The 13,888-nt window shown below is 37.0% G+C and overlaps 1 protein-coding gene across 1 annotated transcript in view; it reads right to left on the minus strand.

The window, feature by feature from the left end:
• The window catches only part of ART3 (ADP-ribosyltransferase 3 (inactive)), a 60,494-nt gene extending 48,838 nt beyond the window's left edge, over nt 1–11,656 (minus strand). Inside the window, exon 1 of the mRNA XM_081090621.1 lies at nt 11,187–11,656. The gene's annotated coding sequence lies outside the window, so the exon portion shown is untranslated. The remainder of the gene's footprint in view (nt 1–11,186) is intronic.
• Between the last annotated feature and the right edge of the window lie 2,232 nt (nt 11,657–13,888).

Consider the following 13,888-nt stretch of genomic DNA (forward strand, 5'->3'; position numbering starts at 1 on the left):
AGTAGTTGAAGCAATAGCTATATTTTCATCTGCATTTTTTCTCCATACAACATAAAATTGATTAATCAATGTAGATTTAGGAAGAAAAAGGGCATTTAAAGGAGACAGAAAATAAGCAATTTTCATTTACTTAGCAGCTGTAAGATATCCAAAATTGCATGGACCTTGTGGATTAAGGACACTAAACAAGGGTAGAAAGGATCTGATAGGAAAGGCCCTGTGGAAGGGATGCCTTCCTAAGAAAGAGGGGAATAAAAGGAAGAATAATTTTTACTTGTAGCCCTGAACATTTCTTTTTTAAATACATAGAAGAACACTATGAAAAAGGTGAAATTTTGATATAACAAAATTCCCTGGGCATGGCCAATATAATCAAGAGTTTAGTTATTAACTCTTCCCAAAGCTGGAAACCCCCATGAAGTAACTATTGTTGGAACATCATTCAAACTTAAAAGGAAACTGAAGATAACTTCATGCCTTTTAATTTAATCCTACTCCCTTCTGGAACAGGAAATCTTTGCTTTTAAAAAAAAGGGAAGCAAAACTAGAAGGGGTAGTCCCTCTTATATGTAAGAAGAGCTGATTACATAAATGGGTCTGACACCTTTTTTTAATGCTTTGTTTTGCTATCTTCTTTTCTTTTAATTGAGGTAAATTTGTCTATAACATTATATTAGTTTCATGTGTACAACATAATGATTTGATATTTGTATACTCTACAAAGTGATCACCACCACAAGTCCAGTTAACCTCTTTCACCATACAGTGAATCCCCTTGACCCATTTGCCCACGTCCAATGCCCTTCCCCTTTGGTAACCACCAATCTGTTCTGTCTATGAGTCTGGTTTTGTCTTCTTTGTCTATTTGTTTCTTTTTTTATATTCCACTCATAAGTGAAATCATACAGTATTCATTTTCTCTGACTTATTTCACTGATAACAACAATAGCCACTGTTAACATTTACTGAATATGTACCAAGCACAGTTCTAAGCACATATATTGTCATTTGATCCTCAAAGCAACCTTATAAAGAATTATTTCCCTCACTTTATCATTTTAAGAGCTGAAGCAAGGTCATACATCCAGAAGTGACAGAGCTGGACCTTGAATCCTGGTCTTTTGGCTTGAGCCCATGTTCCCAAACACTAATCTATCTCTACTTTTTCAATAGCTGTAATGGAAAGGAAACAAGTAAGATAGCACCCATGTGAGAATGTAGAGATGAGAAAAGTATTTTGGTTTTGCTCTTTTTGTGTGTATCTTTTTTTTGTATAAGTCCAAAGGTAGAAATGGCCTGAACAAGTTAATACCTTAAATGGAAAAAAGTTCTCTGAGAGAGACTGAAAATTGATTCTATTGTTCCACTTTCAGCTTTTGCACTGATCTTGATGAAAACGGAAACAAGCTGCATTACACAGCTATTTCAGTCATTCTCTCTACAAATAATTCTTAACTACCTATTATGTGACAGGCACCATACAAGAAACTTATAATATGACAGAGAGCAAAAACCAGAAACTATCCTTGCCCTTATAAGACTATCTAGTGGGGGGTGGCAGCTATTAACTAAATAATCACAAAGGAGTACATAATAATAAACTGAGATGAGTTCTATGAAAGAAAAGAACACACGTCTATGAAAACATTTAATAAAGAAACCTGATCTAGATTGGAGGGGGTCAGGGAAAGCTACTCTAAAACAAAGATACTGCTGAGCTCAGAGCGGAAGTATGTACAATGGGAAGGGGACAGGAAATGTTCTAGGACTGGGAAGAACAAACCAAAGGCCTGTGGGATGTATTGGAGAAGTGAAAGGTTAGCATGTACTGATAATAAGACACAGAGTGGTGGAAGATGAAGCTCAAGAGACAAGAAGAACCACAATAATAAATTTGGTCTTTATCTTCTGAAAGGCTACTGGCATATTTTAAGAGTACCACAGAGACACAAGATTGGAGCTGTCTTTTAAAAAAGATACCTCTGGCTGTGTCCTTTTGTTTCGTTTTTTTTAGATTCCACTTATAAGTGAAATCCTACAGTATTCATTTTCCTCTGTTGCCCTGTGGAGACTAGATTAAAGGGAAAAACAGAATGGAGGCAGGGTGGTTAGTTAAGAGACTACTGCAGACTCCCAGGTTTCTGGCTTGCACAACTGGCTGAAACTGGTGGGTGATAGTACCAATACTCAGATTAAGTACACTGTACAGTGAAACATTTTGAGTTTTGTTTTAAATATGTTGAGTCTGAGGTGCCTCTTAAATACCCAAATGGAGACGTAGAGTAGGAAGTTATATATATGGGTCTAGAACTCAGAAAAGAGATTTGGGAATCACCAATGCTCCAAATTACTGAAGCATCATCATTAACTGACTACAGTGCCTCAAATATAGCTAGTGATATAGGATAGAAGATAGAGGATATAAAGTGATATAAAACTGCCTAGGTCTGAATCCTAAAGATATATGGAGATAGAGATAGAGATAGAGATAGAGATAGAGATAGAGATAGAGATAGAGATAGAGATAGAGATAGAGATAGAGATAGAAACAGAGATAGAGATAGAGATAGAGATGATAGAGATAGAGATAGAGACAGAGATAGAGACAGAGATAGAGATAGAGATAGAGATGATAGAGATAGAGATATACAGATACAGATATTTATTTATTTTAATTGACATGGAGGGGAAGATGGGCCTGCAAAGGAGCAGCAGCCATGGGCAGGAGGAAAACCATGAGTACAATATGACAGAAACCCAAGGACAAGAATTTCAAGGAGAGGTTTAACAGTCTGAATGACTGCCAATAGACACCAATGCACAGACTACTAGAATTTAAAGGGACCATAGAAATCATCTGATCCAGTGCCCTTTTATTCCCCAAAGTATGAAATTAAGATTCAGAGAATACCCTAGTTAGCTAGTAGAAATGAGATTAAACCCATAATTCCTAATGCATAGACCAATAAAGATTCTTTTTATAAACTCTTTTGCCTGATGACTAGTACTTAGCTAGACCTTTCCTTTTTAAATTAAATCAGCTCTATTCCTTTCGTTTTTCACAGCATTTCACCAAACCTCTGGCTATTTTAATGCCATACTCCTGAAGTTTCTCCAAGTCATAAATCATAATCCAACCTAAAAGAAACCTTCACCAAACTCTAAATTAGGATGCTAACTGATCTGAAGCTGCAGGAAATTAAGTTGCCACCTACTCACACACAATCTCACCATCCCCAACCAAAGCTGTAACACAATTACACATCAGGGTCTCAGAATAGCATCCTACACTTTCTGTATTCAAATGAAAGACTGCTTCACTGGGAAATAATTGGAAGAGAGACCTGGAACTTACTGTAAAGTTGGCATATTCAGTCATCCTCTCTTGCCAGGGTAAAATTAAAAGTTCAGCCCCAGGGAGAGATAAAGGAAGGGGAAGGTGGTAGGAAGGTAAAAACACGGGACAGTTTCTTTTCTTCTTCTATTCAGCGATGTTACATGGCAGAGTTAATTAGGGTAATTATTATGAGTACACTTTAGTCAATTCTAAAATTATCTTTTGAATGGTGGGCAACGTATTCCATAGTTAATCTAATGGTAGGCAATTTAAAAAATCATTTGTCTTTAGAATATATTTTAATTGTTAGGGTAGTCGTGGTGTTTTGAAAGTAATCTTATCTGAATTTGGTTTATGACTGATAATCTAGGAAGCCATAATATTTTAAAAATAAGGATTATCCTGTCAAGACATAGGCTGGAAAGATCTCTGTAGTCTCAGTCCCAAACCCTGCTCCTTACTCTGTGCTCCCAAAGAAAAACATCACTTTATTACACTGAACACTGGAAGGATGCCGAAAGACATGCTTTTTTGAAAAACTCAATATTGGAGCTGTGTCTACAATTAAAAGTGAAACATTTGGCATGTTTGTTATTCTAGTTTCATTTAATAACTTTTTAAAAATATATTTTATTGATTTTTTACAGAGAGGAAGGGAGATAGAGAGTCAGAAACATCGATGAGAGAGAAACATCGATCAGCTGCCTCCTGCACATCTCCCACTGGGGATGTGCCCGCAACCCAGGTACATGCCCTTGACCGGAATCGAACCTGGGACCTTTCAGTCCGCAGGCAGAGGCTCTATCCACTGAGCCAAACCGGTTTCGGCATCTTTTAATAACTTTTAAAGCAGTGATGGCGAACCTATGACACGCGTGTCAGAGGTGACACGCGAACTCATTTTTTTTGGTTAATTTTTCTTTGTTAAATGGCATTTAAATATATAAAATAAATATAAAAAATACACATCTTTGTTTTACTATGGTTGCAAATATCAAAAAATTTCTATATGTGACACGGCACCAGAGTTAAGTTAGGGTTTTTCAAAATGCTGGCATGTCGAGCTCAAAAGGTTCGCCATCACTGTTCTAAAGCATGTAAGTCTAAGTTTTTTGTTTTTTGGTGTGTTTTTTTAGTTAATAGGAAAAATTTGAGATGCAATACCAATACTTTAGGATTTTGGTCTTGGTGTTTATATGAAATTCTGAGGCCTTGACTTAAATCTTTCATTGTATTATGATTTCCTTTTAGGTGTATTGCACTAAGTGAAACTTGTTAAATAAACCTTCCTTTTAAAAAGGGAAACACTACCTTTCAAACGGATGCATTGTCTCAACACAGCTGCTTGGTGTGTTTGTTTTTACATTGATAGACATTCTAGCTGTTTCACACTGTCTATAGCAGTCTCTGGGGAAGATAGTTAATTAAGATTTTTTATTTAAGAGGCTTCCTTCCTAAACTTCTGTAGAATTAGAATGAGTGAAGACTTCTTATTTATCAATGAAAGTCTTAAGAAGACTATATGACAATACTAATTAAATTTGGAATTAAATATTTGACTCTATAACTCAAATTTCCTCCCTGATTTAATCCTACTGCACCATTTAGCATACTGATTATTATATACTAGTGTCCTGGTGCACGGATTCATGCACATTGAATTTTAGAGAGAATGGAAGGGAGGAGGAGAGACAGAAAAAGAGACACATTGATTGGTTGCCTCCTGCAGGCACCCCGACCAGGTCGAGCCTGCAACCCAGGTACACCTTGACTGGAATCGAACCCAAGATTCTTCAGTCTGCAGGTGGATGGCTCTATCCACTGAGCCAAACTGGCCAGAGCTAATGACAACAGTTTCTATTTGTGCCACTCTAAGCAAGTGACCCATGTCTGAGCTTCAGTGTCTTCATGTGTAAACGGATATCGGCCCTGCCTATTTCACAAAACTGTATTTTGAACATCAGATTGTATGATACATTGTAACCCATAAAGTCAAGGTGCTAAACCAGTGGTTGGCAAACTGCAGCTTGCGAGCCACATGCGGCTCTTTGGCCCCTTGAGTGTGGCCACAAAGTTTCAATCGCACTGTACGTGCGCGCCTACACATGGTATTTTGTGGAAGAGCCACACTCAAGGGGCCGCAGTTTGCCGACCACTGTGCTAAACAAATGTCAGGGACTGTTAATAAATCACTTCGTCTTTTTGTACCTGTTTTCTTTTTTCTTTCAAATTAGGATAATTAACTACTCAGTAATCACTTTGTGGCCTGTAGTAAGGATTGTAAAATAACCTAATTTGCTTCAAGCCTATGATTCTCCAAAACTTTAGAAGCACCTGAGAAGTGTTACAGAGAATGGAGAGCTTGGGATTGGAGGAAATAATGTGATGAATGACATTTCCAGAAAGGAAAAAGCAATGGCTAGAGTAGTTTTAGGAATGACTAATGGCTCTGAAGAAATCTTCAGGGTAACCTCAGATAATTATGCCCCTGATTGCCATGCCCAGAGTCACAGTTCAGAAGAACCAGGCTCTATTACACAGATTTTGTATCATACACTTGAAATCTAAATGATCCTATTACCAATGTCACCCCAATAAATTTAATAAAATTAAAAAATAATAATAATAAAAGAAAACCAGGCTCAGTATGTCCTTCTCCTTTAGTGTGAAGATAAATAAGTACTAAGAATAATGACAGTAAGTGAAGTAAAAAGAATATATTGCAGTTACAAATGCTAAAATTTTCTTAATGGATTTAACTATTATTGGGTGTTATTTGTTCTTTGATAAATGATTGCATTATGGGAGGATACAATTTAACCATAAATTTTAGTCAGTTGTAGCTTGAGATTTGTTTCAAACTACATACTTAATTGAAAATAGTCCATCAACATTTGGTTAAAATATTTTTAATTACTTGAAAGTAGTTTGTTCTTATTTACATTTGTATTTGTAAGTGAAAATTATGATATGTAGGGTAAATGCAACATTAATAAAGCATCAATAAAAGGAATGAAAGAAAAGGATGGAGAGAGAGAGAAAAAATAATAATAAAGAAAAAAAAAGCAAGAGAAAGGGAAGGGAAGACAGTAAGAAAACTAAAAGAACTTATGCCTTTGGACTTTCCAAAGCAAATACCTGTCTTTAGGTTCTTCCCCTGCACCATGAGTACAAAGGCAACAGAAAGAAAGCCACTTACAAATTTACAAATTTAAATCAAAACATAGGGGGAAATGCCCTAACTACAGAAAAAGACAAACATAAGTTTCTTTGGCAAAAAGACAACATGCTTACTGTGATTGTAGTGTGTGTGTGTGTGTGTGTGTGTGTGTGTGTAGGAGATTCCTGTTCTTTTTCTCACCTTTTAAATAATTAGTTTCTTTTCCTTTTTTCTCTTTTCTTGCCCAAGGTAAGAGAAAGATAGAAATGAATTTCTCTATATAAATTCATCAGCAATGATTGATTCCTAGAATTATAAAGTTTACTGAGTCATTAACTGTTAATACATGCATTTTATCAACTTTCTATATCACTCAAAGACGGAATCTTTCTTTAGAGCGACATAAATCTGGTGACAGTTATAGGAAGCTCAGGTTCAGTCTCTACATTATCTGGAAACTCATTCAGACTCCCAAAGCTCCTATCCACAGTATTTCACACATCATATCTTTCTTCAATTTTAAAGAATAACAAACCCAAATAATATTTAAACAATACAAAGCCATTGTTATAATGGCTATCAATTTGGGTTTTAAAAAATAAACAAACAGGTAATCTTGATAGTAAGATGAAAAAGGCATTCATGGTAATCAAAACATTCATGAAAGTGACCGCAGAACTTCTTGGTTAAATTCTAAATGAAGTCTGATTCTATTTAATCTTATTGTACAAACTGCACCTGGCAGTCATGAGCAATTAGCACTTCATAAAGAAAGGTTTCTTCTCTGACCAACTCAGTTGGGACTCCCTAGTTTCCAGCACAGCTATCTACAGCAGTCAGCGGGCCAAAAAATAAAAAATAAAAAAAAAAATGCGGCAGCAGAGCCTCGAATATTACGGATAAAAATCAAACTGGGTTGCTATCAATGTTCAAGAGTAAATTCTTTTTTAATGAATATCTGTAAGCCATGATAAGATCCCAAAGTTTGGCCAACTTTTATTCTAATTTACAGGTATTTCTCCACATATCAATGGGACCTAATTCAAAAGTTCATTTAAAGACCCATTATTTTCTACCAAGATGATCTTTTTCATGACAAAGCCTATAGTTCGAGCTCTCTCTGAGTTAACTCTATTTTAGCAGGCTAGCCTAGAAATTTAACCTAATACATATATATTTTCTATGGAGAAATGTATTATGGACCTCAACTTGAGATGTCAGAAATACATCTCTTTCGCTTATTGACTCTGTGCCCAACCAGACAGGAACTTTGCCTCTTTCCTGGTCTATTTAAACACATCCAACACCCCATTACTTTGTTAAACCATAATGTTGGTTCCTGTCAATTCCCAGGCCCACTCCCGTCTTACTCTAAAACTGCTTCTCTTGTCTTTTTCCCTAACTCCTGAATCCCTGACAATTTGAGAAGTGTTTATTTCTAAAGTCCCCACTTTTGATAATACATTTACATGTCTCTCTGGATTTCCTGACTCAGCTCTGGACTCAACACATTCTTCAGAATTTGGGAAGACATCACAGGTATAAGTAAAAGTCTCTCTCCACTAGCTTAACTCTCAGACTCCATCTACTAACTGGGCTGATCCCTGACATCCTCCCAAATATGTAAAATCAAATTTCAAGGGTTCTGGAAGGGAAGGGGCTTGGGATGAAGAGAGAGGAAGCAAGTAGGGCTACTGTTTATTTGTTTTGTTAATGTTCACCTAAGGATATTTTTTCTATTGCTTTTCAGAGAGTGGATAGGAGGAAGGGATGGAGGGAGGGAAGGTGAGAGAGGGTGATTGATGTGTCTTGAGAGAGACACATGGACCGGTTGCCTCTCACACGTGCCCCGATAGGGGGTAGGGAGCAAACCCACAAACCCAAGTATGTGCCCTTGCCCAGGAATCAAATTCGTGACCCTTTGGTGCACAGGTCAATGCTCTAGCCACTTAGAAACACCATCCAGGGCTAGGGCTATTGTTTAGAATGTAGAATGTACTGATTTAGATAGAATACAAACTAGAGAAAAGGAGGAGGCAGTAGGATGGAGGGATGGGAATAAGGGAGCAGGTGGAGGATGGGAATAAGGGAGCAGCACTGTCACTGATGTCCTCCAGCGGTTGCCTTTCCTCCTCCTCTATCCTTCCCAGTTTCCTCTGGGAGGACCACCCCTTATCCTATATAATAAAAGCCTAATATGCTAAGTGCCCAACTATTCGTTCAACCATTTGATCAGTTGCTATCATGCACACTGACCACCAGGGGGCCGAAACTCCAATCAGTAGGTTAGCTTGCTGCTGGGGTCCGGCTGATTGGGACTGGGCGAGATGGGCCAGACATGCCCTGGAGCCTTCCCATGGTCCGTTCCTGGCCCCGATCGTGCACCAGTGGGGTCCCTCAGCCTGGCCTGTGCCCTCTCACAATCTGGGACCCCTCGGGGAATATCAGAGAGCTGGTTCCAGCCCGATCCCCACAGTCAGGCCGAGGGACCCCACTGATGCATGAATCTGTGCACCAGGCCTCTAGTCTGGTATAAATTCCCAGGGACAGGATCAATGTGCTGGCTGCCTACTGTTGCCTCAGACCAAAGTTTCTGTCCACCCCACCGAATTGTAGAATTCTATCACTGGAATAAGCATCAGTTGTTCTTAAGTTTTCTATGGTTTGCTACGGTTAGTCATGATGGAAAACTAGAGGGTAAACGTTACTAAAAAAAGATTAAGTTTTAAGAAGTCTCACATTCATCATTCTCCTGATATTCAATGACATATAAATTAAACCGGGCTCTGGACTTTCTCAAGCTTTCCTAATTGCTTTCTCACCAGGACCCTCAGATTCTATTTATTCCAAGTTACTCCAATCTTTTTTTGAGTTTTCTATTTTCCAGGGAGCCATGGGTCTGGGCGTTATACAGTCAGACCTCTGAGGTGGCCTTCAGCCTACCATTTTCATCACAAAAAAACAGGAACGCCAGTGTGCTTTTTCTGCTGCTGTCCCCTGACTCTGCTACTTTACTAAATGATTTGGGGGAAGAGTTACATAATCTCTTAAAGCCCCATGCTCTTCTTTAAAAAGAGAACAGTGGTTCTCTTACTTACAGAATTATTATGAGAACCCGTGAGACACTATGCACAACACCTGGCACATGGCAAGCTTCCAAACAAACTATGACAATTACTATGGTCCTCATCACCCTTCCGGTTACCACGGTACACCCAGCCCCCACTGGTAAAGATGCAAGGTGAGAGATAGGAAACCAGAGCTGAGGAGCGAGCCACACGTTTCCCTGACCACACCTCTTACTGCTTACCTAGCCACACATTAAAGGCAGAATAAGGAAGCAAGAAATAGAGAAAGTAAGCTAGGTTTTATATGATTCTAAGGTGGAATCAGGAAGTTAGGAAAATCTTAGAAATAGGAAAATGAGAAGGATGTTTTGTTGGCTTTTTATTAATAATGAAAATAGCATTTATCATAATGTCCAAAATAATATACAGCCTATCTAAATATTCTTGTTTTGAATCCAAGAGAAAGTCATTATAAGTATCTAGATAATATTTGTAACCAAAAAATGTCTTTCCAATCCTATTTTTTCACATTCCTAATTATATCTCCTATTTAAAACATAGCATTTAGTTAACCCTTAGTTCATACTGGCAAGCCATGGGACTGAAATGTTCCATATAACTGGATGTTTTACTCATTCTATTAAAAAAAACATACAATGCAATGTAGCTTCATACCTTACATACATAGCTCCTCTAACAGTCATATGCAGCACACATCTCTCCAGGCAAGATCCTTTTGTGAATTACTCTTTCTCATTAGCCCTGAAATAATATCAGCCAGATCTATTTTCCCTTGTTTTCCAGCTTGAATAGCACTGGTAATAAACTAATAAATGAATCTAGCACACAATTTTCCCTCTTATTGAATCAAGCTTCCTTCAATTAGCTGTTTATAAAGTTGCTCACTGCTAATCTCTCACATGTTTTTATCCCCTAACAATAGGCATGCTGTTTCCCAACTTGGAAATTAACATTAACATCCACATTGACGGGGCAGTTGTCGATGGCAGTCATTTTCCGGGCGGCCAACTTAAGGCCATGCACAGAGCTGCCTTTGTTGTGAGAAAAAAGATTTCTCTGAAGTTTATGGTGATGTTGAAGCTGTTTTGTACAACCCACTGCTCCTGGCTCAAATACATGCAAATCACAGCAAATGTTCTGTGAAGAGCAGTCTAGAGAGCACTGAAAAGATGGTTAATCTAATCAAAGAGATAACAGACTTGATAGTTTCTTCTTCTGAGTTCTAAATTTTAACATGAAATTTTAAAATTTTACCAAAAATTCCAAAGGAAAGCAATTCATTTTCAAACCCAAGTTCTTTTCTTCCCCTCTGAATTATTGTGAAAAGAAATCAAGTAGCTTCTCTTTGACATTTGTTAATTGTACTTTTATAAAATCAACTTGGCAGTATTCACTTGGCAAACTGTAACATCCCAAGGCAAGCAAATTTAGTTCTAGATAAAAGAAATAGTATTTACATACTGTGTTTGTCCAACTTAAAGAAAGCATATGATGATTATTTGATAACACTCCTTCCAAAAAGGTAGCATTAAGTTTTCTTTTAAGAAAGCATAAATGATTTTCAAGAAAATTACGATAAAGAGTTGTAGTTCATACTTACCTGGCAGGGGAGATACCATGATCATAAAGAGTTGTAGTTCAGGAAATCACTGGCAGCTTAGCTTAGCTGCCCCAGAAAACCCTCTCCTTTGCAATAAATTAAGGCAACGGAAAGCTATCCAACTCCAGGAACAAGATACAGCCAGCCTGTATCTAATCAGCATGAACAGGCACAGTTTAAAAGACAAGTAAATTGAATCTTCAATCACTGGACACTAAAACCTTATTTCTTCTCTTTGTCTCATCTTTCAGAGTACAGATATCTATCTTTCCTTTAACATCAGAAATTTGGTACAGAGTTCAGTAATCATTCATCCAAGTGTGCCAAGGTTCTGATTTCATTCCTTCTGGCATTTTGACAAGGGGAGGAAAGGTAGATGGCTGGCAGTGGCTCTCTCAAGCATGGAAAGGTCAGTATAGTGATGGTGGCCACTGAAAATTGGCCTTTCTTTTGTGCATCCACTTGAGACTACAATGTTTGGAGTAGCACATAACAAGGATGAAATCATCCTTATGAAATGTGAGCTCTGGTACATCTCATTCTCAAGTACCAAATTGCATTAACAGGGTACAGCTTTCACAAATGTCTTCTTATGTTAAAGTACAAGAAACAGATCCAAGTATAGACTCAAACATCTTTATTCAAAATGCACTCGCTCTTTGGAGTGCTTTCAAATAGCAATGAAATATGCACAATTAATTAATGCCTTAATGGTTTTTTAAAATTGTTTTTACAACTTTTTCCAAGACTTTCTGGTGCCTAATGGCTTCCTTGTATATATCCTGCAGGATTTGTCTGATTTGGGAGAAGAGTATTTAAATAATGTTGTAAAAAAATCACAGAAATAGTATTCCATTAAAGGCTCCTAAAAATTTCCACTGGCAGCTCCCCAAATGTACTAATCTCTTTATGACAGAGCCTCAGGTACTATATTACTGCACTTTTAAGAGTTAAGGATTCTACCTCAATCTGTTCAGTCTATTTACATTATTTTAGGTGCTTATCACATGTATGACAACCTCTTCCCTAGGAGTGAGTCATCAGCCTTCTATAATAACAAAACAATAGGATTCTGTTAAGTAATAGTAATTTATAATAAATAGGAATGTTAGTTTCCATTTCTAACCCACTTTTTACTACTTTAACTAAACAAAATATCCTTGATATTACTTATTATTCTTGTAATAAATATATTTTATAGTCTTAGTGAATGGTGGGTTGGGAATTAAAACTTTAAATGTTTTGCATTAATCTCTTCCCACTTGAAAATATTTTAAACACTTGAAACATTTGAAAAGTCTATATTAATTGAATAACTTGAGATTATAACTAAAAGTTCAGATGATTCACAGAGTAGACGGTATTTAAGCTAGAAGAGTCTGTTGATTAATTATAGAAACTAGATTAGTTTCTTGAGATTCTCCTTTAAATTCAAGGGAAAAATTGGTTGAGTCTTTGAACCTGAAACAGTCCAACTCCAGAAACAACAAGAGATCTTGCAAATGCTACTAAAAAGACAGAGCAGTTTAATCTTTGTCCTGCTGAATCAGAGAAAGAACAATGAAGTATATATAATGACTTAGTGAAAAGAACAAAAGGATTAGGGAGACTTAGAAAAGTTTCTAAAGCAAAACAAAAAGCACAGTATCTCTCCTCTCCATCCCTTCTTTATTTAAAATTAAGTGTCAAGGCAGTATAATATGCTAAATGCCAAATGAATAACTAGACCTACACTATCCAATATGGTAGCCACTAACCATGTGACTACTGAGCATTTGAACATTTTTTCTTTTTTTTAATCCTCGCCCGAAGATAATTTTTTCTATAGATTTTCAGGGAGAGTGGAAAAAAGAAGGAAAGACAGAAATATCGATGTGAAAAAAACACATCAATTGCTTACCTTCTGCAAGCACCCTGACCAGGGAAGGAACCTGCAACCAAGGTATGTGTCCTTGACCAGAATCAAACCTGGGACCCTCTGGCCCGCAGACTGATGCTATATCCACTGAGCCATACCGGCTAGAGTGACACTGAGCATTTAAAATGTTGCTTGTCTAATTTGAAGACTTAAAACTAAAATAATCTTATTTAATATTTTTATATTGATTACACATTGGAATACTTTTTTCATGCTTTGGATTAAATAAAATATATTATCAAAATTAATTTCACCTGTTTCTTTTTAGTTTTTAAATGTGGATACTAGAATATTTAAAATTAAATATGTGGCTCACATTAGGCTCACATTATATTTTCTACTGGATAAAGCTATACGACAATAAGTGCTATGAAGCCAGGAGAAGAAATCTTTATGTCTTGAAGAAGGCTTCCTGAAGATATCACAACTTAAAGCAGCCGTGGGCAAACTATACGGCCCACGGGCCGAATCCGGCCCGTTTGAAATGAATAAAACTAAAAAAAAAAAAAAAAAAAAAGACCGTACCCTTTTATGTAATGATGTTTACTTTGAATTTATATTAGTTCACACAAACACTCCATCCATGCTTTTGTTCCGGCCCTCCGGTCCAGTTTAAGAACCCATTGTGGCCCTCGAGTCAAAAAGTTTGCCCAGCCCTCACTTAAAGGAATAGAAAACTAGAGGAACCAGATTATATGAACAGGAGGAAGAAGGATCCTCAAGTTCACTGGATGAGGGGATATTCTGAAAGAAGTTATTTCTTTGTACATGATATTAGAAAGTA

The sequence above is a fragment of the Myotis nattereri genome, assembly GCF_964212035.1.
Source record: "Myotis nattereri genome assembly, chromosome: 1".
Classification (NCBI taxonomy): domain Eukaryota; kingdom Metazoa; phylum Chordata; class Mammalia; order Chiroptera; family Vespertilionidae; genus Myotis; species Myotis nattereri.